This window comes from Rhinoderma darwinii, chromosome 13 (genome assembly GCF_050947455.1).
Source record: "Rhinoderma darwinii isolate aRhiDar2 chromosome 13, aRhiDar2.hap1, whole genome shotgun sequence".
In the NCBI taxonomy this organism is placed as follows: Eukaryota; Metazoa; Chordata; class Amphibia; order Anura; family Rhinodermatidae; genus Rhinoderma; species Rhinoderma darwinii.
Window position 1 is genome coordinate 2,691,212 of NC_134699.1, and position 23,998 is coordinate 2,715,209.

The 23,998-nt window shown below is 44.0% G+C and overlaps 1 protein-coding gene across 3 annotated transcripts in view; it reads left to right on the forward strand.

The window, feature by feature from the left end:
• TSHZ2 (teashirt zinc finger homeobox 2) overlaps positions 1-23,998 on the forward strand; it is an 863,437-nt gene that overhangs the window by 161,804 nt on the left and 677,635 nt on the right. For all 3 annotated transcript variants that reach the window (XR_012851541.1, XR_012851543.1, XR_012851542.1), the window contains exon 5: positions 4,669-4,871. The gene's annotated coding sequence lies outside the window, so the exon portion shown is untranslated. The remainder of the gene's footprint in view (positions 1-4,668; positions 4,872-23,998) is intronic.

Sequence of the window (23,998 nt, forward strand, 5' to 3'; positions counted from 1 at the left end):
CCAGCCCGGTGCATAGGCATACACACATCTTATATATCTACTTGATAAATATCCACATGATTTATATTGGGAGCTTTTACTACTCTTATGTTTCACTCGATGGTCCACATTTAGCAATATATTTATGTTTCTTTTTTGTTATGTTTTATCCCAAAATATTGTTTATTCTGCTGTCTAATAATGTCTAAGGCCCCATGCATACGAACGTGTTTTTGCGGCCGCAATTCACCTGCCAATCTGCGGATGAATTGCGGTCCCATTCATTTCTATGGACCAATGCACACGACCGTGGTTTCCACCGTCCGTGCATGGCCCAGGAGCCTGGACCGCAAAAAGATGGGACATGTCTTATTACGGCCGTGTTTTGCGGTCCAGGCTCACTGAAATGAATGCACTCGACCATGTGCACGGCCCGCGGGTGACACTCCGCCGCTGTCCGAGCCGCAAATCACAGCCGTGCACACCGCTACGGTCGTGTGTATGACACTTAAGTCACTTATGTATTAACTATTTGTATCAGAATTTAGAGCCATTTGCAGCTTGCATATCAGTTTGAAAAGTGGCTCACGTTTTGGTCAGGATTTAGACAATCTTTTTTAAGATTAGACACTATTCTGAAGTAAAAGGCACCAAAGGAAATGCGGAAATACATTGATAAACGTAGACCATAGACACTGCCGTCATTTTAGCTAGTCTGAAAATGAATGGCAGAGATGGACGTGGTGAAAGATTTATCAAAGAAGGCAGACGCAGTCATAAATTGGTCGCAACCTACGTCAATAAAACAGCTTAAAGGCCCTTTCAGGGTTCACACATCGCGGATTTGACGCAGATTTTCAGCGCAGATTTTACCCGTTTACAATGCAAAAGGGTTAGATCTGTGTCAAAACCGCAACAAAATCTGTAACAAATCTGCAACGTGTGAACTCAGCCTTACACCGGCCAATTATCTGGCAAATGAGCGTTTATATGAGCGCTCGTTCCTGGTCATTGCCCTGTGTAAACTGGGCAACGATCAGCCGATGAATGAGCAAACACTCGTTGATCGTCTGATTGTTCGTTCTTCAGCTGATCGAATTGTCGGCAGCACGTCTTGGTGCGTAAACAGAGAAATGCGCTGCAGACACAATGGAAATGTATGAGGGCGACCGATCGTAGTAAAAATCGCTCGTCCCCGTGCATTGCTCCTTGTGGAAGCAGCAAACGAGCGCCGATCATCTACCTGTCTCGATGTCGGGCTGTGTAAGGGGACCCTTAACTTAGACATTGGCTAAAAGGACGACAATTTTAATAAATGTGCGACATTGAACTGGGATCCTCAAGGCGTTGAGAAGTAAGTGACCCTGTTCTAGCAAGTTACTTCATGTACATGTCATAATATAGAGCTTCCATGGTGGGGCTGACTAGCATTGTGCACAAATCATCATCCGCTCGCTTTGCTGCATTTATGGAAGAAATTCATCAGCCGACAGATCTGGAATATATCACTAATCATTGACGCAGATTAGTCAGTCACACGTAAAATAGGAGCAAGGTTCAGTAATTCACAGGGTCCTGAATGAAGGGTTTTTCGTTTTCACAGACTTTTCTTTCTGGGGGTCTCATTAAGAGGTTTTCCAGGAATCTTAAACATTTTCGTTGCAGATCTATCAGTTTATTGCACTCGGCAGATTCATGTAAACCACAGCGTTTCCGGTCAGCAACTTATTGTAGATGACAGATGTCCATTGTGGAGCATGAAGGATCTGTATGGCTTTATTTAGCGTAGGGCAATTCTATAAATGCGGCCGTACAAATCCTGTCCGTTTTTTTTCTCCGTTTGAGGTAGTAAGGGATATCGTACGTGACGTACATGCTGCAATTGACTGACCATATTCTGCCGCTTTACTGCGCTTCCCACTGAGAAAGGGCGTCACGTGACAGGAATGTTTTTTTTTTTCGTTATCTTTTATGTCTTGGACTAAATAGAGGGAGTCAATATTGACCGTCATCTCACATAAACTAGACGGAGAAACTTCTTAACAGTAAACAGTTTATTGTTATTCTGAAGTTCAGATCTATGTGATTTCCCGGGCATCACGGGCACAATAATTTACTATAAAACATACAGGTTTTGTTTTAGACTCTGTTCACATCACGGTTGTGAATTACGCTGGCCGCATACACCAAGCATATCCACATGGCCCTAGTCACCCTGTATATGCCAAAAGAGTATCCTTTTTTTTTTGCTATGTAGGAAAGTGTAGTAGACCGCACAGTATACTGTTTTTGTTTACTGTGGGGTCGTATGGCTGACGTGTGCCACTGTATGCCTTTATATCGTAGCCGTATATACTTCTGAGGTGAGGCACAAACGTCATGTGAACAAAGCCTGTAATAAATAGGGACTGTGGTACTTGTATGCACTACTAAGAGAAACCCAAGGGAAACCTCATGACATTATGCTAGACATGTACTGAGTACTAATACCAACAATTGTGACATTTTCATCTGTCCTCAACAGACCAAATTGTCCCAGTCTGTTCCTAGAAGTAATGATAGTCCCTGTACTTGTCCTTTCCTGCTTGAACTACTGCAACCGCTTGTATCTGTTACTTCTGACCTATAGATCCTATAGATGTTATAGGTTTGCCATTGTAATGAAGTATTATCTCTTACCTTCTTGATGAAAATGTCACTCTTTTTGCATCTTCTGATGGAAATCTTATTCGACCAGCTATTATATAGAGATATATTATTTCGGGGGGTGGCGGGGGACTTGCGTTTTGCTTACCAGCAGTTTGGAACTGTTCAGTTGCTCTTGGCGTATACCGCATACATGGAACATACAGCCTTGTGGTATCGAGATAAACATCACTGGGGCTCCGCGCCGCTCTATTATAAAGGTGTATACAATTTCACCTTTTCTGCACCCACCCAACAATCTGTAGAACAAACGTAAATTGTTTAACTCACTAAGTGCCGGCAAGTAAAAGCACAGGACACGGAGCCATGATTTGTGTTCTTATGCGCTCAAAAATAAGGAGGGGAAATGTTGACTTAGGCCCCATGCGCACGACCGTATTTTCATCTATCCATAAATACGTATATACGGCCCGTAAAAAGAAAAGGGAGGCTGCAAATGATGTCACCAACATGTTGCATAGCAACGTTTCCGTAAATATGGACGGTTTACGGATGCACATCTGTAGCTGTCCATATTTATCGAAGCGCCCATAGGCTTCGATGGGAGAGTCCATGCTGTAATTACGGACAAGAATAGGACCGGTTCTATAATTTTTTCAGGAAAGGTGTCCGTGGCCGAGTAGAAATGAATGGGTCAGTAATTACGGATCAAATATACAGTCGTGTGCGTGGGGCCTTGTACACCTTTGAAGTTTTTTTTACATTTTAATATAAATGTCTATCAGGGTGTTTTGTGCAACTTTCTAAATGGTTTTTATGAAAAATTATTTGTACTTTTTGAGATACAGCTGCTTTGTATCCTGTATATAGAGCAGCTGTATCCTATATATAGAGCAGCTGTATCTAGCGTTGAATCTTGTATCCGTCAGGTCAGCGAGACTGACAGGTTCGCGGTCAGCGGGTGCTGGGTGTCTGACAGTTCATAACTAAGGCTTCGTTCACATCTGCGCTAGGGCTCCGTTCCGATGTTCCGTCTCAGCTTTCCGTCGGAACGGGACCCTGACTGACACAAACAGAAACCAAAGGTTTCCGTTTCCATCCCTATAGATTTCAACGGTGACTGATCCGGTGACAATGGTTTCCGTTTGGCTCAGTTTTGCAAGAATTCCGTCGTTTTGACAAAATCAATAGCGTAGCCGACTGCGCTATTCATTCCGTCAAAACTATGGAACCCTTACACAACAGAGACAAACGGAAACCATTGGCACCGGATCCGTCACCGTTGAAATCAATGGGGATGGAAACGGAAACCTTTGGTTTCTGTTTGTGTCAGTCAGGGTCCCGTTCCGACGGAAAGCTCAGACGGAACATCGGAACGGAGCCCTAGCGCAGATGTGAACGAAGACTTAGATGTGATGGATAACAGGTGGCTCCTGCGTGTCTGAGACCCCTAGCACCCGCTGACACTGAACTTGCCACTGACCTGACAGTTACACGTTTCAGCGCTAGATACAGCCGCTCTGAATACAGGATACAAAGCAGCTGTATCTCAAAAAGTACAAAGAATTTTTAATAGGGAACATATTTAGAAAGTTGCACCAATCACCCTGATAGACATTAATTTTTTTTAAAAAGCCTTTCATTGATCATGTAGAATGAGAAGTTCATCGTATGTATGAAAGCGCAGAGTCACTTTATAAAAGTGGTACAAAGTTACATCACGGTGTACGTTTTCTAAACACTCCTTTGCAGCCGGAATAATCTGTCACATATCTCCTCATTAATCAGATCACATCAAGTCCTCCTGCTGGGACCCCCCTCTATTTCACAACTCACTAAAAAATGTGTTTAAAGTAAAAATGATCTTCTGATGTGTCGTAGACGCCTGTGAGAAGACGACATTGATGAGTCTGTGAGAACCACCTCCGGCAACGCACCTCAATTATACCCCCATCCTCCAGCCTCATAATGTTTTTATCCCCCCCCCCCCCCCAAGACAAATCTGACTTGTTTATTTGAATAATTTATTTGTATTTCCTACAGATATCACAATGGATTCCCGCAGCAGCAAGCAGTGTCATTACTTGGTGCCTAGTCGTGATCTCCGAGGGGGAGAGCGATAGCGATAAATCATATACATGGGACAGGAGGAGGCCGGAGGATCTCTCAGTGACAGCAGCAGATCATACCGGATGACGGCGGTCCGCCGATGTCACAGATGCATGGACTGCTATATAAAGGACAAGGTAAGTTCCTCTGACTTCTGATGTCATGATTTCTGATAAGAATTCACACGTTCAATAGCAAACATGACTCCAATCACTGTGCTTGGAAAATAACCTCTGATAGTTTGAGACCCCCGTCTGATTGGGGTTTCTACGAGTCTGCGTGTGATTCACTCACATGTAATGTTCCCCGGCGCTTGCGTGGATCTCCACTGAGTTCTCTGCTTTCCTCCTACACTAAGCATTCTGATAGGTCAATGTGTTTCCTATGAAATTGGCTCTAAGGCTTCGTTCACATCTGCATTGTGGCATCCGTTATAATAAAAAAAACAGCCAGGCTGAATACGGAAGGTAAAATATGTTTGTTTTTGACAGATCAGTTTACCGGATCCGTCCAAAATAATAGACTCCTTTCTTTCAGTTTCTATCAGTTTGTCATCAGTTATAACGGATCCGTTTTTATCCTGGCATCTTTCTTGCTTTCATTTTTAGTCTACGCATGTGCAGAAAAAAAACGGATCCATTAAACGTAATGCATCACTGATCTAAACGGATAACATATCACTTTGTATCCGTCATCCATTGACTTCAATGTTTAAGAAAAAGGAAAGCTCCTTTCCGTCAGGATTCTGACGGAAACAATAGCGCAGCAGAATACGGTATTTCTTCTGTCAAAAAAACTAAAACCTGATGGAACGGAGCCCAACGGAGCACAACTGATGCAAAAATGAAACCCATTGGAATCAAGTTTTTTTTTTTTATGGAAACGTTAACTCCCGTTCTTGTGGTCCTCTGACGGATCTGCTAGAACGGAAGCCACAACGCAAATGTGAACGCAGCCTAACAGGTATGTGTGTGTCTGAGATGAGGCGAGATTGTGAGGCCCAGTGGGGACTGGAGCTGATTCGAGGGAATACATTAGGGAACATATATAAAGACGGTGCAAGACAGTTTCTTGGTGTAAACGTGGATTTGCAAACCGCACACGCACCATATTTACTCATCTCCTGACGTCTTTTTTTTTTTTTCTTTTTATGGTTTTCTTCATATCCGCAAAGTTCTTGGGTCGGAGTGTGCGCCACATTTATTAAACACGTGAATCGATTTTTATAGTAAAAAAAAAGTCAGTTTTTGTGGCAGTTTTAGGCCGGATTCACACGGGCGTTGCGCATCTCAGACCTGAAAACCAGTAGTTTTTCACGTCCGAGGTGCATCCGCGCTCTGCGCTGCGGGACGCGATATCACTAGAGTCTATGGAGGGGTGTGTGAAATGTGGAAAAAATAGCACATGTCCTTTTTTCTCACGGACCCTTCACATGGTCCGCTGAAACAACGGCTGTGTGAACGGCCACATTGAATTATATAGGTCCGTGTGAATAAGGCCTTATAAAGGTCCGTGTGACGACGTTTAACACCTTCGTGTGAATAAGGCCTTAGGCTCAGTTTTTTAAGCCAAAGCCAGAAGTGGATTCAAAAAATAGGAAAGGTATAAAGAAAAGACTAATGCATCTGCTTTCTTTTGTGTCCGCTTTGGCTGAAAAAACTGCCAAAAAAACTGTGTTTGTGATCCTGGCCTTCAGGTCAAATGTAAACATTTTTGTATAATGGTTCGCCATGTGTAATAGTTTGCAACGATCGAACGATAAATGGTTGGGTGTCTGCTTATCGGCCACATCTACCTGGGTGAAAGACTATCGTTTGTCGCTGCCACGTCCCCTCGTCTAATCACAAATCTTCTAGTCGTTGGCAGTTCAGAGATGAGGTGCGGGCGAACCAGCAACAATCGCAGAAATGACTGAACTTCCAAAATCTTTAGCAACTATTGTCACATGTAACAGACCGTCTCATAATCGTAAACAACTAAAGCTAAATCATCACTCGTCGCTCGTTTATGAAATAATATCCACCCGTCTAATAGGACCCTTAGGTTATAAATTGTGACTTCTGTTCCGTATGTTACTATTTATTTCTGTGCACTCGCTCTTCTATAGGTTACTATTTATTTCTGTGTACTTGTTCTTCTATAGGTTACTATTTATGTCTTTGTACGCGCTCTTCTATAGGTTACTATTTCTTTCTATGTACTCGCTCTTCTATAGGTTACTATTTATGTATCTGTACTCTTTCTTCTATATGTTACTATTTATATATATAGTTTCTCATCTATAGGCTACTATTTAGTTCTATATATTTGCTCTTCTATAGGTTACTATTTATTTTTATGTACTCGCTCTTCTATAGGTTAATATTTATGTCTCTGTACTCGTTCTTCTATAGGTTACTATTTATGTCTCTGTACTCACTCTTCTATGGGTTACTATTTATTTCTATGTACTCACTCTTCTATAAGTTACTATTTATGTCTCTGTACTCACTCTTCTATAGGTTACTATTTATTTCTGTGTACTCTTTCTTCTATAGGTTACTATTTATGTCTCTGTACTCACTCTTCTATAGGTTACTATTTATTTCTCTGTACTCGTTCTTCTATAGGTTACTATTCATTTCTGTGTACTGGTTCTTCTATAGGTTACTATTTATGTCTCTGTACTCGTTCTTCTATAGGTTACTATTTATTTCTGTGTACTCACTCTTCTATAGGTTACTATTTATTTCTGTGTACTCGTTCTTCCATAGGTTACTATTTATGTCTATGTACTCGCTCTTCTATAGGGTACTGTTTATTTCTGTGCACTCGTTCTTCTATAGGTTACTATTTATGTCTCTGTACTAGCTCTTCTATAGGTTACTATTTCTTTCTATGTACTCACTTTTGCATAGGTTACTATTTATTTGTATGTTCTTGCTGTTCTATAGGTTACTATTTATTTATCTGTACTCGTTCTTCTATAGGTTACTATTTATATCTATATATTCTCATCTATAGGCTACTATTTATGTCTATATATTTGCTCTTCTATAGGTTACTATTTATTTATGTGTACTCTCTCTTGTATAGGTTACTATTTATTTCTCTTTACTCGTTCTTCTATAGGTTACTATGTATTTCTATATATTTGAACTCCTATAGGTTACTATTTATTTCTGTGCCCTCGTTCTTCTATAGGTTACTATTTATTTCTCTGTATTCGTTCTTCTATAGGTTACTATTTATTTCTCTGTACTCGCTCTTCTATAGGTTACTGTTTATTTCTGTGTACTCGCTCTTCTATATGTTACTATTCATTTCTGTGTACTCGCTCTTCTATAGGTTACTATTTATTTCTGTGTACTCGCTCTTCTATATGTTACTATTTATTTCTCTGTACTCGCTCTTCTATATGTTACTATTTATTTCTCTATACTCACTCTTCTATAGGTTACTATTTATTTCTCTGTACTCGCTCTTCTATGAGTTACTGTTTATTTCTGTGTACTCGTTCTTCTATAGGTTACTATTTATTTCTGTGTACTCGCTTTTCTATAGGTTACTTTTTATTTATGTGTACTCGCTCTTCTATAGGTTACTATTTATGTCTGTGTACTCGCTCTTCTATAGGTTACGTTATCTTTGCACTTCTATAGGTTACTATTTATTCTATAGGTTACTATTTGTTTCTCTGTACTCGTTCTTCTATACGTTCCTATTTATTTCTATGTACTCGCTCTTCTATACGTTACTATTTATTTCTGTGTACTCGCTCTTCTATACGTTACTATTTATTTCTGTGTACTCACTCTTGCATAGATTACTATTTATTTCTATGTTCTTGCTCTTCTATAGGTTATTATTTATTTATCTGTACTCGTTCTTTTATAGGTTACTATTTATATATATATTTTTTCTCTTCTATAGGCTATTTATGTCTATATATGTGCACTCTATAGGTTACTATTTATGTCTCTGTACTCGCTCTTCTATAGGTTACTATTTATTTCTATATATTTGCTCTTGTATGGGTTACTATTTATTTCTGTGTACTCGCTCTTCTATATGTTACTTTTTATTTCTGTTTACTCGCTCTTTTATAGTTTACTCTTTATTTTCTGTATTTGTTATTCTATAGGTTGCTATTTATTTCTCAGTACTCGCTCTTCTATGGGTTACTATTTATTTCTGTGTACTCCTTATTCTATATGTTACTTTTTATTCCTGTGTACTCGCTCTTTTATAGTTTACTCTTTATTTTTCTGTACTTGTTATTCTATAGGTTACTATTTATTTCTGTGTACATAAAAGCAAAGTAACTTTTTGTTGCTTGAAGAAACCTTGGGAGCTTTAGAAAAACCCTGTTTTCCGAGCTGTAACAATACTTTGTGATTTTCCGAGTGCTCAGTACAGAATGTAAATCAGACTGAAGCGTAATATAGCAAAGCCATAAATGGATAATAGGCTGTATTGTTAGAAGCCGGGTATAATCTTACTCCAAGACACTATATAGCAGACTGATTAGAATTTCTAATTTATGGGAAAAGTATGCATTCTACTCATATGTAGATATAATCCATCCAGAGAAGGGCGAATATGTTAATACTCTTTTTTGTAATTTTCAGTGCATTGGCAGAGCAGGAAAGCATACGTGTGGGTTCACTTAACATTGCTGTATCCTGTTGGGTTTTATTTTCTATCAGTAAAGGAAATCTAGATTCTGTTTTGGCTGAAATCCGACAACAGATTGAGGAGGCATAGATTTCTGCTTTATATATAAGAAAGGGGCAGCTTGTCGTGCCATTAGCATGTGAATGGCTGATACGGGCCGGCTATGGGGAGAAATACATTGCACTGTATTATACAGGAGAACACTTGAAGCATTATTTTGTACATTGCATTTCCTGCCTGTGGTCTTTTGTTTTCGTGAAGGTGTAAGACCATGTTAGGAGCCCTGAACAGCTTCTCTTTTGTTAAGTTAATTAGGTCAAACACTCAAAGATATTTATCAAAACAATGTAGAGAAAATCGGAAGAAAAAAGGAGCTCGGTTACTATTTACTTTGAATTAAAAAAAAACATCTCGGTCAACCAAATATTAACAGACTGAAAGGAAACATGTACAGATGTAACGTACACAAATAATCAAGTTGCTATTTCCAGGATGGTTTTGGTGATGCAGAAAACCTCTCTTTAATTCTTTCTTTACGAAGTAACAAAGGGGTATTTCCAAATCCGATATTAATGGCATTTATATGCCATAAATGTTTGATTGGGGCAAGATCTGCATTTATCACGAGAACATGGAACCCCTGCACCCATGCCGCCTGGTGAGGTGGAGAATGAATGGAGAGGTGTCTGTGCATGATGTGCAGCTCTCCATCTATTCTCCTTTATGGGAGTTATGGAAACAGCTGAGCAAGCATAAGACTACAAACATTTTACATACATTGGAAAAGACATGATAGGGGGCACGTTTCATTTCTAACTACCAATGCATGTGTAGTTATTAACAGACAGATCTAGATGCAGAACAAATATGGTCTGTGAGTCTAACGCAGTGGTCTCAGGCACTTTCTGATGTGAATGAACAGAAGATAAATCTAAATAAAAATCAATATTTAATGTGACCACCCTTTGCTTTCAAAACAGCATCAATTCTTTTAGGTACACTTGCACACAGTTTTTGAAGGAACTCGGCAGGGTGGTTGTTCCAAAAATCTTGCAGAACTACACGCAGATCTTCTGTCTCTTTATGTAATCCCAGACAGACTGGATGATGTAGAGATCAGGGCTCTGTGGGGGCCACATCATCACTTCCAGGGCTCCTTGTTCTTCTTTACACAGAAGATAGTACTTAATGACGTTGGCTGTATGTTTGAGGTCATTGTCCTGCTGCAGAATACATTTGGAGCCAATCAGATGCCTCCCTGATGGTATTGCATGATGGAAAAGTATCTGCCTGTATTTCTCAGCATTTAGGACACCATTAATCCTGACCAAATCCCCAAGTCCATTTGCTGAAATGCAGCCCCCAAACTTGAAAGAAAGCTCCACCATGCTTCACTGTTGCCTACAGGCACTCATTATTGTACCGCTCTCCAGCCCTTCAGCAAAAAAACTGTGCCAGCCCTGAGCTGATGGCACTGCTGGACATCTTCCGACTTAGAAGGGAAGTAAGCATGATGTGTCTTTGATCTGCTGCACCGTTTCCTTGGCCGACCAGTGCGTCTACTGTCCTCAACGTTGCCCGTTTCTTTGTGCTTCTTCAAAAGAGCTTGAGCGGCCCATCTTTAAAGAGGCTCTGTTAGCAGATTATAAGTGCCCTATCTCCTACATAATCTGATCGGCGCTGTAATGTAGAGAACAGCAGTGGTTTTTATTTTGAAAAACGATCATTTTTGAGCAAGTTATAAGCAATTTTAGATTTATGCTAATGAGTTTCTTAATGACCAACTGGGCGTGTTTTTACTTTTTACCAACTGGGCGTTGTACAGAGGAGTTTATGACGCTGACCAATCAGTGACCAATCAGTGTCATACACTTCTCAGTGTTCCAGCATGATCCACAGCACAGTGTGATTGTGCAGTGAAAGAAGCTGGGCTGGAACAATGAGAAGTGCATGACACTGATTGGTCACTGATTGGTCAGCGTCATACACTCCTGTACAACGCCCACTTGGTCAAAAGTAAAAACACGCCCAGTTGGTCATTAAGAAACTCATTAGCATAAATCTAAAATTGCTCATAACTTGCTAAAAAATAATCGTTTTTCAAAATAAAAACCACTGTTGTTATCTACATTGCAGCGCCGATCAGATTATGTAGGAGATAGGGCACTTATAATGTGGTGACAGAGCCTCTTTAAACCCCAGTCTACTGTGAAATCTTTGCCTGGGAGAGACCTTTCTGATGCAGTATAACTACCTTGTGTCTTGTTGCTGTACTCACTCTTACCATAGTGGACCTGTGACGAATGTCTTCCACAACCTCACCTTTGTAGCAGAGTTTGTCTGTTCCTCACCCAATTTTAAGGCTCCTATACCGCTGTTACTGTTACAGTTATTGACTGTGTTTCAACCTACACATGAGTATGCTACCTGTTTGGTCTACTTGGTTAATTATACACCTGACAATAATCCTACAAAATCCATGACTTTGTGCAGGTGCACCTAGAAGAATTTATGCTGTTTTAAAGGAAAAGGATGGTCACACCAAATATTGATTTAGAGTTCATTCACCTTGTATTTTGTTAATTGATTAAGAAAAACTATTAACACTTCTTTTCTTGAAAGCATTCTTACCTTGCGGAATTTTTCCACAACTACCTAAAACTATTGCACAGTACTGTGTGTGTGTGTGTGTGTATATATATATATATATATATGTTTGTGTGTATATATATGTGTATATATATGTATATGAGGATTTCTCATGCAAAAACACACCTCTTAAAATTAGCACATCCATCAGATACTTTAATAAACTAGTGGGTGGTGCTAGACCTATTGAGCGGCCAGAGAAACCCAGATGGGGGGTGTAAGAAAGTATGTGGAGTGCTAATCAGCGCTTCCTTCATAGGCTCTGTTCACATTACATTCTGGGCTCACATTCAGTGGGAAAGTTTGGACAGTGCCTTCTGTTTTTTTTTGCAGGATCCAGTTGTATAGAAGAGCATAGTCAACTTTGCTTATCAATACAGCTGAAAGAAAGGAATCTCTTTTGCACATGTCTGGTCTTGGATACGTTAGATTTATTCATAGCTGGAGCATTTCCCAGCATTATAAGCTAAATGTATAGCCTGAACGCAGTGTGAACAGTGCCAAATTCATGCTAGTTGAATATTTTTTTTAATTTTGAATAAAGTAGAGCAAATCAAGTACAAGAATGTGTAATAAGAATTAGTGATATTAAAGCATATCTACGTTAGGGTCCATTATTATTATTTTTCTGTGTGCAAAGTAAAGGTGTCACGGCGCAGGGTGTGGACCCACTGGGCTGTACCGCGTAGCGGGATAGCAGCTGGTCAACTAGGCACAATACAATGTCTATAGTCCAGAAAGGGTACCTGAGGCAATGTAGACAGCGGTGACACAACTTGACTTTCACTGTAGATGGCACAGAGGCACGGTAGCACGGGATACAGGGTACAGGCAGCAGGAACGGGTAACACTGGGAACTCTAAAACACTAGGAGACCATTAGCAAGACAAACTTTAGGTATACAACAACGCTCAGGCAACGATCAAGTGGGCAGAGCCCTTTTTATAGTCCAGCAGCATTCTGGGCGAATTAGTGATTATTAACAACTAGACGCGTACTGGCCCATTAAGGCCGTGCACGTGCGGATGCGCGCGCCCTGCGGGAAACAGTCTCAGAACTCGGAAGTGAGTGCCGGCATCTCCCTGGAGGGAGAACACAGACTTCCATGGCCGGGACCGTCAGAGGGTAAGTCTGAATGACGGTCCGCGGCCATAGACATTACAGTATCCCTCCTCTTCTTGGGACCAGAGCGGGAGAGAAATCTCTTCACAAGGACAGGGGCATTGATGTTCTCCTCTGGCTCCCAAGACCTCTTCTCTGGACCAAATCCCCTCCAATCCACCAAATAAAATGTCCTTCCTCCCACTTTCTTGGTGGCCAGGATCTACCTCACTTCGAAAGTCCCTGACGAGCCGCCAGGAGCCACTGCAGAACTAGGAGTCCTGGAGTAGTGGTTCAGGAACACGGGCTTCAGCAAGGAGACATGGATGGAGTTAGGGATCTTGAGGGTAGGAGGCAGCCGATGCTTGTAAGACACAGGATTGATTTGTAGCAGAATCTCGAAGGGTCCGAGGAACCAGGGAGCAAACTTGCAAGATGGCACCCTCTGCCGGATATTCCTGGAAGACAGCCAGACCTTCATACCTGGAAGAAACTGGGGAGGTTCTCGTCTTCTAGTGTCTGCCTTTCTCTTCAAGCGGTCCACCGCCAGCAGAATAGAAGATCGTGTCTGTTGCCATGTCAGCAGAAAGTCCCTGAAGGTAGAGTCCGCTGCAGGCACCTCACCTGGGACATAGTAGAGACAGGAAGAGGTATACGAGGATGTTGGCCGTAGACGATGAAGAACGGACTGGAGGTGGTCGACTCACTAGTGTGGTTATTATAGGAGAACTTAGCCCACGCGAGCAGCTGCACCCAGTCATCATGCCGTCTGGAGACAAAGTGCCGCAGATAGTTCTCCAAATTCTGGTTAACCCTTTCGACTTGTCCATTGGACTGAGATTGATAAGCCGAGGAGAAGTCAAACTACACCGAGGAGGCCGCAGAGTGCTTTCCAGAACATCGAGGTGAACTGGACCCCTCGATCCGAGACAATATGCAGAGGCAAGCCGTGCAGACGGAAGATGGGTTGAACGAAGAGGTCGGCCAGTTGAGCAGCAGAAGGCAGTCCAGTCAGGGGAAAAAATTAGCCATTTTAGAAAATTGATCCACCACCACCCAGATCACACTGCATCCCGCAGAGTTAGGCAGATCTGTGACAAAGCCTATAGCAACATGCTGTCAGGGGGCATCGGGTACAGGCAGTGGTTGGAGCAGACCGGCTGGTCTGGAGTGGGCAACTTTGTTGGAGGAGGAGACAAAGTCCATGACGTCTTTGGGCAGCGTGGGCCACCAGAACTGACAGGCAATTAGGTCTCGGGTCTTACGGGCAGCCGCGTGACTTGCCAGCTTGGAACTGTGACATCAGCAAAATGTCTCTAACTTGCAGAGGGTTAACAGAGAAGATGCAGGAAGGATCAATAATATTCTGTGGGGACTCCACAGTGTCCTATGTTTCAAACGACTTAGACAAGGCATCGGCCCTCACATTCTTGTCGGTAGTGGAGTTTGAACCGGAACCGAGCAAAGAACAACGACCACCTGGCTTGACGAGGATTGAGCCGTTGAGCCGTCTGTAGATAGGACAGGTTCTTGTGGTCCGTGAAGACCAGGATAGGATGAGCTGCGCCTTCCAGTAGGTGTCTCCACTCCTGCAGGGCCAGCTTGATGGCCAGTAACTCCTGATCCCCGATCGAGTAGTTGCGCTCTGCTTAGAAAACAGCTTAGAATAGTAGCCACATACCACAGTCTTGCCTTTCAAACCTCTCTGGAACAAAAGTGCACCGGCACCAACAGAGAAAGCGTCCACCTCTAATGAAAATTGTAGGGATACATCAGGGTGATGAAGAATAGAGGCTGACGTAAAGGCCTTTTTTAAGGTTTTAAATGAGACTTCTGCTTCTGGAGTCCGCACCTTGGCATTCATGCCCTTTTAGTGAGGGTGGAGATGGGAGCTGTCAAAGACGAGAAGTTGGGAATGAACTGCCGGTAGAAGTTGGCAAATCCCAGGAAGCGTTGTATGGCCCATAAGCCTTGGGGGTGTGGCCATTCCAGGACAGCCTTTACCTTCTCAGGGTCCATTTTGAGACCCTGATCGGAGATAATATAGCCCAGGAAGGGTAGAGACTTCTTTTCAAACACGCAGTTCTCCAGCTTGGCATGAAGATGATTCTCCCTTAATCAAAGCAACACCTGGCGGACATGACCCTGATGAGTCACAAGATCTGGGGAAAAAATCAAAATATCATCGAGATACACCACAACACAGACATAGATCATGAAAAATGTAATTGACAAAATCTTGAAACACCGCGGGGGCATTACACAGGCCGAAGGGCATGACCGGATATTCGTAGTGTCCATCACGTGTATTAAATGCAGTCTTCCGCTCGTCACCCTGACGAATCCGGATTAGATTGCAAGCCCCCCGCAGGTAAAGTTTAGAAAAAAAATTGCCCCCCCCGTATGCGATCAAACAGTTCTGAAATCAAAGGCAATGGGTATCTATTTTTCACCGTTATCTGGTTGAGGCCTCGGTAGTCAATGCAGGGTCGGAGGGATCCGTCTTTCTTCTTGACAAAGAAAAACCCGGCTCCGGCCGGGGATGAGGATTTACGTATGAAGCCCCTCTCCAGATTCTCCTTAATATAGGCTGAGATAGACTGGGTCTCAGGCAAGGAGAGAGGATATACTCTACCGCGAGGAGGGGACGAATCAGGGACCATGTCGATAGGGCAATCATATGCTCGATGTGGTGGCAATGTCTCTGCTTCCTTCTTGTTGAAGACATCTAAGAACAGAGAGCAACAAGGAGGCAACCCTGCCAATGACTGATGCGGAGAAGACTATGGTGGATGGATATGACCCAGAGAGCCGTCGAGACACTTGGGGCCCCACTGGAGAACCTCTCCAGAGTTCCAATCCAGGACTAAGGCGTGTAGATGGAGCCAAGGCAAACCCAGCAGTACGCGGCTGACGGCCTTGGGCAGGACAAACAGGGAGATGAGTTCAGAGTGAAGAACTCCTACTTGGAGTCTTAACGGCTTGGTCACAGACAAAACTGGGTCAGGCAAAGGCAGTCCATCTACCGAGGCAATGATCAACGGCCTTTCCAGCAGAACAGTGGGCAACTGAAGAAGATCCGCAAGGTCTTGGCAGATGAAATTGGCTGCAGAGCCAGAGTCCAGGTATGCAGAGACTGGATGGGGCCTCTCGCCAACGACGATGGTCACAGGAATGAACAGTTTGGAGGAGAGTTCTCTACTAAATGCAGTATCGCCCAGGGTTGTCTCTCAAACCAATTCTAGGCGTTGGGGTTTTTTGGCTTCTGGGGACACAGACGCACGACATAGCCAGCGAGGCCACAATATAAACAGAGTCCAGAGGTGTGCCTGCGCTGTTTCTCTTGAACGGACAGTTTAAGCCAATCCACCTGCATCGGAACCTCGGGTGGAGCAGTAGAAGAAGGCAAGAGGGGTTGCTGGAAGTTGGGCACCAGTCTAGAAAGCCGTCTCTCCTGTCGAACTTCTTGAGATCTTTCTCTGAGCCTTATGTCCACTCGAGTAGCAAGCAAAATCAGGTCGTCCAAGGCAGCTGGTAGATCTTGAGCAGCAAGTTCGTCCTTGATCTCGGGCGATAGGCTATGCCAGAAGGATGTTACCAAGGCCTCATTGTTCCAGGACATTTCTCCTGCCAGGGTCCGGAACTGGATGGTGTATTCGCCCACGAGGTGTTCTCCTGGCGAAGGTTAAAGATAGCAGTGGCTGCCGACGAGACTCGTCCAGGCTTCTCGAATACGGTACGGAATAACCGCACGAACCCCTGGAAGTCTCGGGTCCCTGACGTTCCCCGATTGGATACACCCACGCCAGGGCCTTGCCGGCAAGTAGAGAAATAATTAAGCCAATCCTGGCTCCGTCCGAAGGAAATGCTCGGGGGTGCAGAGTGAAGTGGATATGGCATTGGTTCAGAAACCCCCTGCACGTACTTGCGTCTCCATGGAACCGAGGTGGCAATGGCAGCGAGAACCAAGGATCCGAACCGGAGGTGTAGCAGGAGGGTCGATCGGAGGAGCTTGAATAGGAGCAGAGAAGGAAGTAGCTAGCGCCCCTAGCTGCTGTGCCATGGAGTCTACTGCCACAAGAAGTTGATCCTGTCATGCTTGCAGATCCGCCTGCATGGCTTGGGAGGGTGAGAGGCCCTTGAATTAACCAGCGGGGTCCATGGCATGAGCGTACTGTCAAGGCGCGGGGTGTGGACCCACTGGGCCGTACCGCGTGGTGTGATAGCAGCTGGCCAACTAGGTACAATACAATGTCTATAGTCCAGAAAGGGTAATGTAGCAATGTAGACCCGTAGCGGTGACACAACTTGACTTTCACCGTAGATGGCACAGAGGCACGGTAGCACGGGAAACGGTACAGGCAACAGGAACGGGTAACACAGGAACTGGAAAACACTAGGAGACCATTTGTAAGACAAACTTTAGGTATACAACAACGCTCAGGCAAGGATCAAGTGGGCAGAGCTCTTTTTATAGTCCAGCAGCATTCTGGGCTAATTACTCATTATTAACAACTGGACGCGTACAGGCCAATTAAGGCAGAGCACGTGCGGGCGTGCGCGCCCTGCGGGAAACATTCTCAGCACCCGGAAGTGAGTGCCGGCGTCTCCCTGGAGGGAGATGCCGCCGAGAACACAGACGTCCATGGCCGGGACTGGGCCATAGACGTTACAAAAGGCAAATCATGCCGAACTCTCACTGTACCCAGGAGAGAGCATGAAAGTGCTGTGGAAACACAAAGTATTTTAGAAAGTTGCAGAACTTTTGCTTATACAATGATTAGAGGGTGACCCACCCTGATCCTGAGAATGAAAGGGCTGCAGCACTGCTTTGGGTCTGCGTCAACTTCAAAGTTTTCCCCCTACAGCGGCGCTCGCTTGAATAGGGCCGTGCTGCCGTTTGCCCTCTGGGGAGTGCCGCTGTGCATGGAAAAACCATCAAGGGGACACCGCGCTAAACCAACGCTGCGACTCCTACATTACCAGTAGTCAGACCCCCATCAATCAGAAAGGGATGGCATATCTTAGTAATAGGTCATCATTTCATGAGCTGAAAAAACCTTTTAAGATTTATATACATAAAACCGGAAAAACCCATTTTACAAAAATTATTTTTAAAGCCCAACAATTTCCTAAATTATGAATCACAATTGCACAACCAAAGGGAAATGAGTAATGGCACGACTGCTAAATCATAACCATACAAATCCCAGCATCAATGTATTCACTCATGTATGGATTTATATCTGTCGTATGATTCATTGTTAGTCGCTGTCACTATTTTACAGGGGTCTTTGTTCTGTGATCGGCGAGTCATAGTCCGGTCTGTTTGTAGCCCAAACACTTGACATGTTGTTTTTTTTTACAAGCCTGAGGAAGACCCTGGTTCAGGGTCGAAACACGTAGCTTTTATCCTAATTTTATGACATATATTGTCCCACCATGTATGTCTTTTAGAAAAAAAAAAAATAATAATTTCCTTTTTTTTTTTTTTTTTTTTTTTTTTTTTTCTTCCCTCATTTGCTATCTTGTCTTGACTGCTATTTTAATTGAATTTATTCTACAAGTGCAGGAGCGCCTTCTTCCAGAAGTTATCATTTGTTTTTTTCTCCACAATTTGGACTTGTCATGTTTCTGAGATCATTCAGATTGTTATGTAATGCTGAACATGAATTGTCCTTTGAGACCCAATTGGCTGAATGGCCCACGTCTGTGGATCCCTAAAGATTCGGCTTCTGGAGTAAAATCTAACCAGTTAGGATGGCCATAGACATTAGATGATTGTCTGCCAAAACAAACACTTTTGAGTGGTAAATACAAATTTGCGGAGGAAAAGACGTGCCAGCGAACGAGAATTCATAACATAGACGTAATCTATGGAAAACTAGGATGAAATGTTTATTACTAGGAGAATAAACAATACAAAATTACTTATTGCACAATTTCTTACATGGTGTGTAGGATCGGTGACTTGTTTTTTCTGTGTTTTTTTATATATTTTTTGCAGTAGGCTTTTTTCACAACCAAAATGGCGATTGTTTCACGAACGTTCGTTAGTGGGATGTGCTGTCCCCACTTCTCCTTACACGTGCATAAAAGTTTCTATATCCTCCTCCTTTGTACTGAGCATGTTTGCAATGAAGTCGGTCGTTCATCTTTTCTACGACCGATGGGTCGCTAAATATTAGTCTGACAATTAGCCAATATCTATGGCCAGCTGTAATAATCTGCATGTCTCGTGTTTACTACCTCTGCAGCTCGGTTGTGTCCTCGTGATTGTAAACTGTTCATGTTTCAGGTGAATCATTTACTGATAACAATCATCTACTATATTCTTATGATGTTTCTACTTTTTTATTCATCATATTTTATAAGAAGGACGTGCTGTGGGTACAATGCATAGTTTCCCTTATCTCATAGAATTTTACTTCGATTATTTCCTCGGAGGTCTTATCTTAATAAAAGACTGGAAAGCAGTATCAATGTTTATCTGTGCCTTCATATGGACAATTGGACAGTGCCCTCGAATTAATGGTGCTTTCAAATAAATAATAAACATAAAATGCATAGTGCAACCTAAAGAAAATGACTCGCATAGTGCCAAACAGCTCTGCCATGCTGCACCATCTAGTGCCCCGCCATACAGTGTTGAAACCCCCCCCCCCACTTTACACTAAATTGCCTGCCTGTACCCCATCACATATTCAGTCCCTGCCATCACCACTAACACAGCATACGTAGAAGACATGAATCCTGCATGGTCAGCCATCACTTACATATAGCACACAATTCATTAGCATTCGTCCAGCCAGTGCCAACACATTCAGTACCAGCCATCACCGGGTTAGAATCATTACCTAGTAGACATGTAGCACTCATTGTCATCCATCACAAACATATATCACACAATACACACATATAGTGCCAGAGTTCATCACATACATAGCGCCCGCCTCACACATGGTGCCAGCTAGGGTACCCACACATTCAGTACCTGCAATTACCCAATCATTCATGATACCTATTAGACATGTATCACACATGGTGCCATCCAGGATCCATCACATGCCTAGTGCCAGCCAGTACCCACACATTCAGTACCAGCAATCACCCAGTCATACATGATACCTAATAGACCTGTATCACACATAGTGCCATTATATGGTGCCAGCCAGGGTACATCACATGCCTAGTGCTAGCTGGTACCCACACATTCACTACCAGCAATTACCCAGTCATACATGATACCTATTAAACATGCATCACACGTAGTACCATTACATGGTGCCAGCCAGCGTAGATCACAAACCTAGTGCACACCTCACATATGGTGCTATCACATGGTGCCATCCAGGATCCATCACATGCCTAGTGCCAGGCAGAACCCACACATTCAGTACCAGCAATTACCCAGTCATACATGATACCTATTAGACATGTATCACACATGGTGCCATCCAGGATCCATCACATGCCTAGTGCCAGCCAGTACCCACACATTCAGTACCGGCAATCACTCAGTACATGATACCTTTTAGAAAGGTATCACACATGGTTCCATCACGTGGTGCCAGCCAGTGTACATCACATGCCTAGTTGTTGTCAGTGTAGACCACCAGTGCCCCCATGACACATGTGGTGCCAGCCAGACCACATAAACCAGTGCCTCACCACTCTCACATTGTAACAGTGCAGAAATATGCAGTTTACGTTCCTACAATGATATAACAAAAATCAGTGTCATTAAAATGCTATTACACAGAGATTATTTTTAATTGATAATCCCACAACAGTCAGGATTTCTATTTTACCACCCGCAAGTTAATGAGCAGCAATTAACACCAATCTGAAATCATAATGGATTGACTTTCCTTTTGAATCTTTTTTTATTAAGCTGACATAAGAAAATATACAAGTGCTTTGTAAGGTCAATAAGGAATTGAAGAACGTTAAAAAATGTGGCCGAGAATCTATCAGCATGAAAGCAGAGGAACAATGTCAAAAAACTTCTCATGGTGTAAACTTTTATATTACCCCAAATAAACCCTCCAATAGAAGGATATAGTATATACACCAAACATAGGGACGAGACATGTAGAAGTGAGAACAACTAATGACATCACAAGTGGACAAAAAATAGCATCAGATGTTGTATCATTGACTGTGTGGGATATGTCTCCTGGTTTATAGGATTTGTATCCGTGCAAAATGTATCTACGTATGAGGAGTCACACAGTAAATGTTCACTCCTAATATTCAGCATGCACCCTATAAGTATACAATAATTTGGGAGGGGTGGGCAATTAGTGGGCGTTCGTTTGGCCAGCCGCTGATCTCCAAAGTACTCCCTGCGGCTCCTGCAGGTGGCATCGCTCTTGTAATTTTCTCATTATACCGGAAGCGTAAGGATTCCTGCATCCCCTGACAGGTCTTCGGGCTGCACGGTGGCATGTTGGTGAAGGTGACCTTACGCACTACATAAATGTCGGCCATACTTGTTCGGACAAAACGTATTCCTCCTGACCCCCCCATAAACACGCACACGCGGCTCACTCACAAGTACATATTTATATCAACATGGGAAACAAATCCAACATGTGCTGTCGGGGGGTGGGGGGCCTTACCTAAAAGCAATTGTCCGAAGAGCAGGGCGCCTTTAAAAGACATCTGTCAATCAATATTTTCCTATGTTGTTTTGCATACAACTGAATGTCTCTTTTTTTCGTGTCTTTTTTTTTCAAGAATATGTAGTTATTGCTCCAGGTTATTACAGATATGTAACATGATATAGTCTACGAGGGCTGGACAGGGGCAGAATCCCTAAAAAAATATTTATGAGCAGCTCTTTTATTAAGAAATACAAATGAAATTCTGGAGGATCAGAGTGGCGTAGCTTGGGCATGGCGCTGAACAGACGTGCTGCCTAAGAGCTCTGCTCCTGCACAGCCCGAACCTTCCATTAGCGTGTATTACTGACATCATTTACTTACCTGATGGTCAGGAAATCAAAGGCCTCCTCGGGGACTCCTTACTGTACACGGCAGATGTCATCCAGCGGTTCTATTCAGCGGTTCCTCACGGACGCTGCTGCTGGAGGGACTTCTAGGATGGCGCCGCTGGAGTGGAGACGTGATGGTGCTGGGACTCCGCCTGCAGCGGGATCTCACCTGCGGTCTCTGATGCGTCTACAGGCACATGCTGTACTCTTCCCTCTGCTTCTGGTCCTCCGGGTCTGCTTCCTTCCCTGCTGGCTGGGGATGAGATGAGTTCCCCTGCTGCTGTCATGGCGCCTCCTGTTCCTGATCGCTCGTCACGTGGGGCCTGTCATGGCGTCCTGGTCTCCCCTTCTTCATCCCCTGGGGTGTTGGGGCCTGTATTGCTGCCTCCCTTGTCCTCCAGAGGTCAGGATTTTACAGGGCTTGAGACAACAATTGTCAGCTTTACCTACTAAACAGGACGTGGAGCGTTATTGTAATGGCAGGAAGGAGGTGAAGGGAACAAGTGAGCCCTAATCTACCCACCGCCCTGTCCCTGCCTACTTGCAACGACCCGCCCTAGGCGACGGGGTACAACTTGGCGGCGGTCCCTACGCTGTCTAAGTGCAAGGGAGAACAAACAGGGAACACGCAAGGGAAGGGGCAGTAGCCCACGGAACGCCGCGAGGAAACGGAGCGGTGAATGAGTCAGTCAGGATCAGGATGTAGTGGAGTATACCAACGAGAGCACGGAGCAGGAAGCAAGCCAGGGGCAAAGCGAAGCAGGATAAGCGGAACTGAAGCAAGGCAGAAGCACGGCAGAAGCAGGCTGGAGCAAGGCAGCAGTGGGGCCAGGAATCCAAGAAGAATAACAAGCACTGAGGAAGAGAACACGGCAGGTATAAATGGACAGGGGGCGGGGCTAACTCCGACTGACCAGGCCGCGATAGGCTCTCCCACTCCTGAGCCTGCCACCCTGGTTGGTGGGAGCCGGTGTCAGTCTAAGAGGTCTGGCCTCAGGTGTCGACTGATTAATCCCGGGAGTATACACAGACGTAGTACCTGGCAGATCCTTTACAGTACTCCCCCTTTTATGAGGGGCCACCGGACCCTTACTAAGAGGACCCGGTTTAGTGGGGAAGAGAAGGTGGAACCTCCTGATCAATACCCCAGTGTGAACATCACGAGCAGGTACCCAAGTCCTCTCCTCCGGCCCGTATCCTCTCCAATGGACCAGGTACTGGAGGGAGCCCTGGATCATCCTACTGTCCATAATCTTGGCCACCTCGAATTCCACCCCCTCAGGGTTGAGAACGGGAACAGGAGGTTTCCTCGAGGGGGACCAGGACGGGGAGCAGCGTTTAAGGAGGGAGGCATGGAAGACGTCATGTATGCGAAAGGATGGGGGCAGCTCCAGACGGAAGGATACAGGGTTGAGGACTTCAATGATCTTATAAGGTCCAATAAATCGGGGAGCAAACTTCCTGGACGGGACCTTAAGGCGCAAGTTCCTGGACGACAACCAGACCAGATCCCCGACGACAAACCGGGGGTTAGCAGAACGTCTACTATCAGCCTGAATCTTTTGTACGCTCTGGGACGCCTCTAGGTTCTTCTGAACCTGGGCTCAGACTGTGCACAGTTCCCGATGAACGTCCTCTACCTCGGGATTATTGGAACAACCAGGAGAAACGGAGGAGAACCTTGGGTTAAACCCGAAATTACAGAAAAACGGGGAGACCCCTGACGAGTTACTGACCCGGTTATTCAGGGAAAATTCGGCGAGGGGAAGGAATGAGATCCAATCAAATTGACAGTCAGAGATGAAACACCTTAAATATTGTTCCAGGGATTGGTTAGTCCTTTCTGTTTGGCCATTAGTT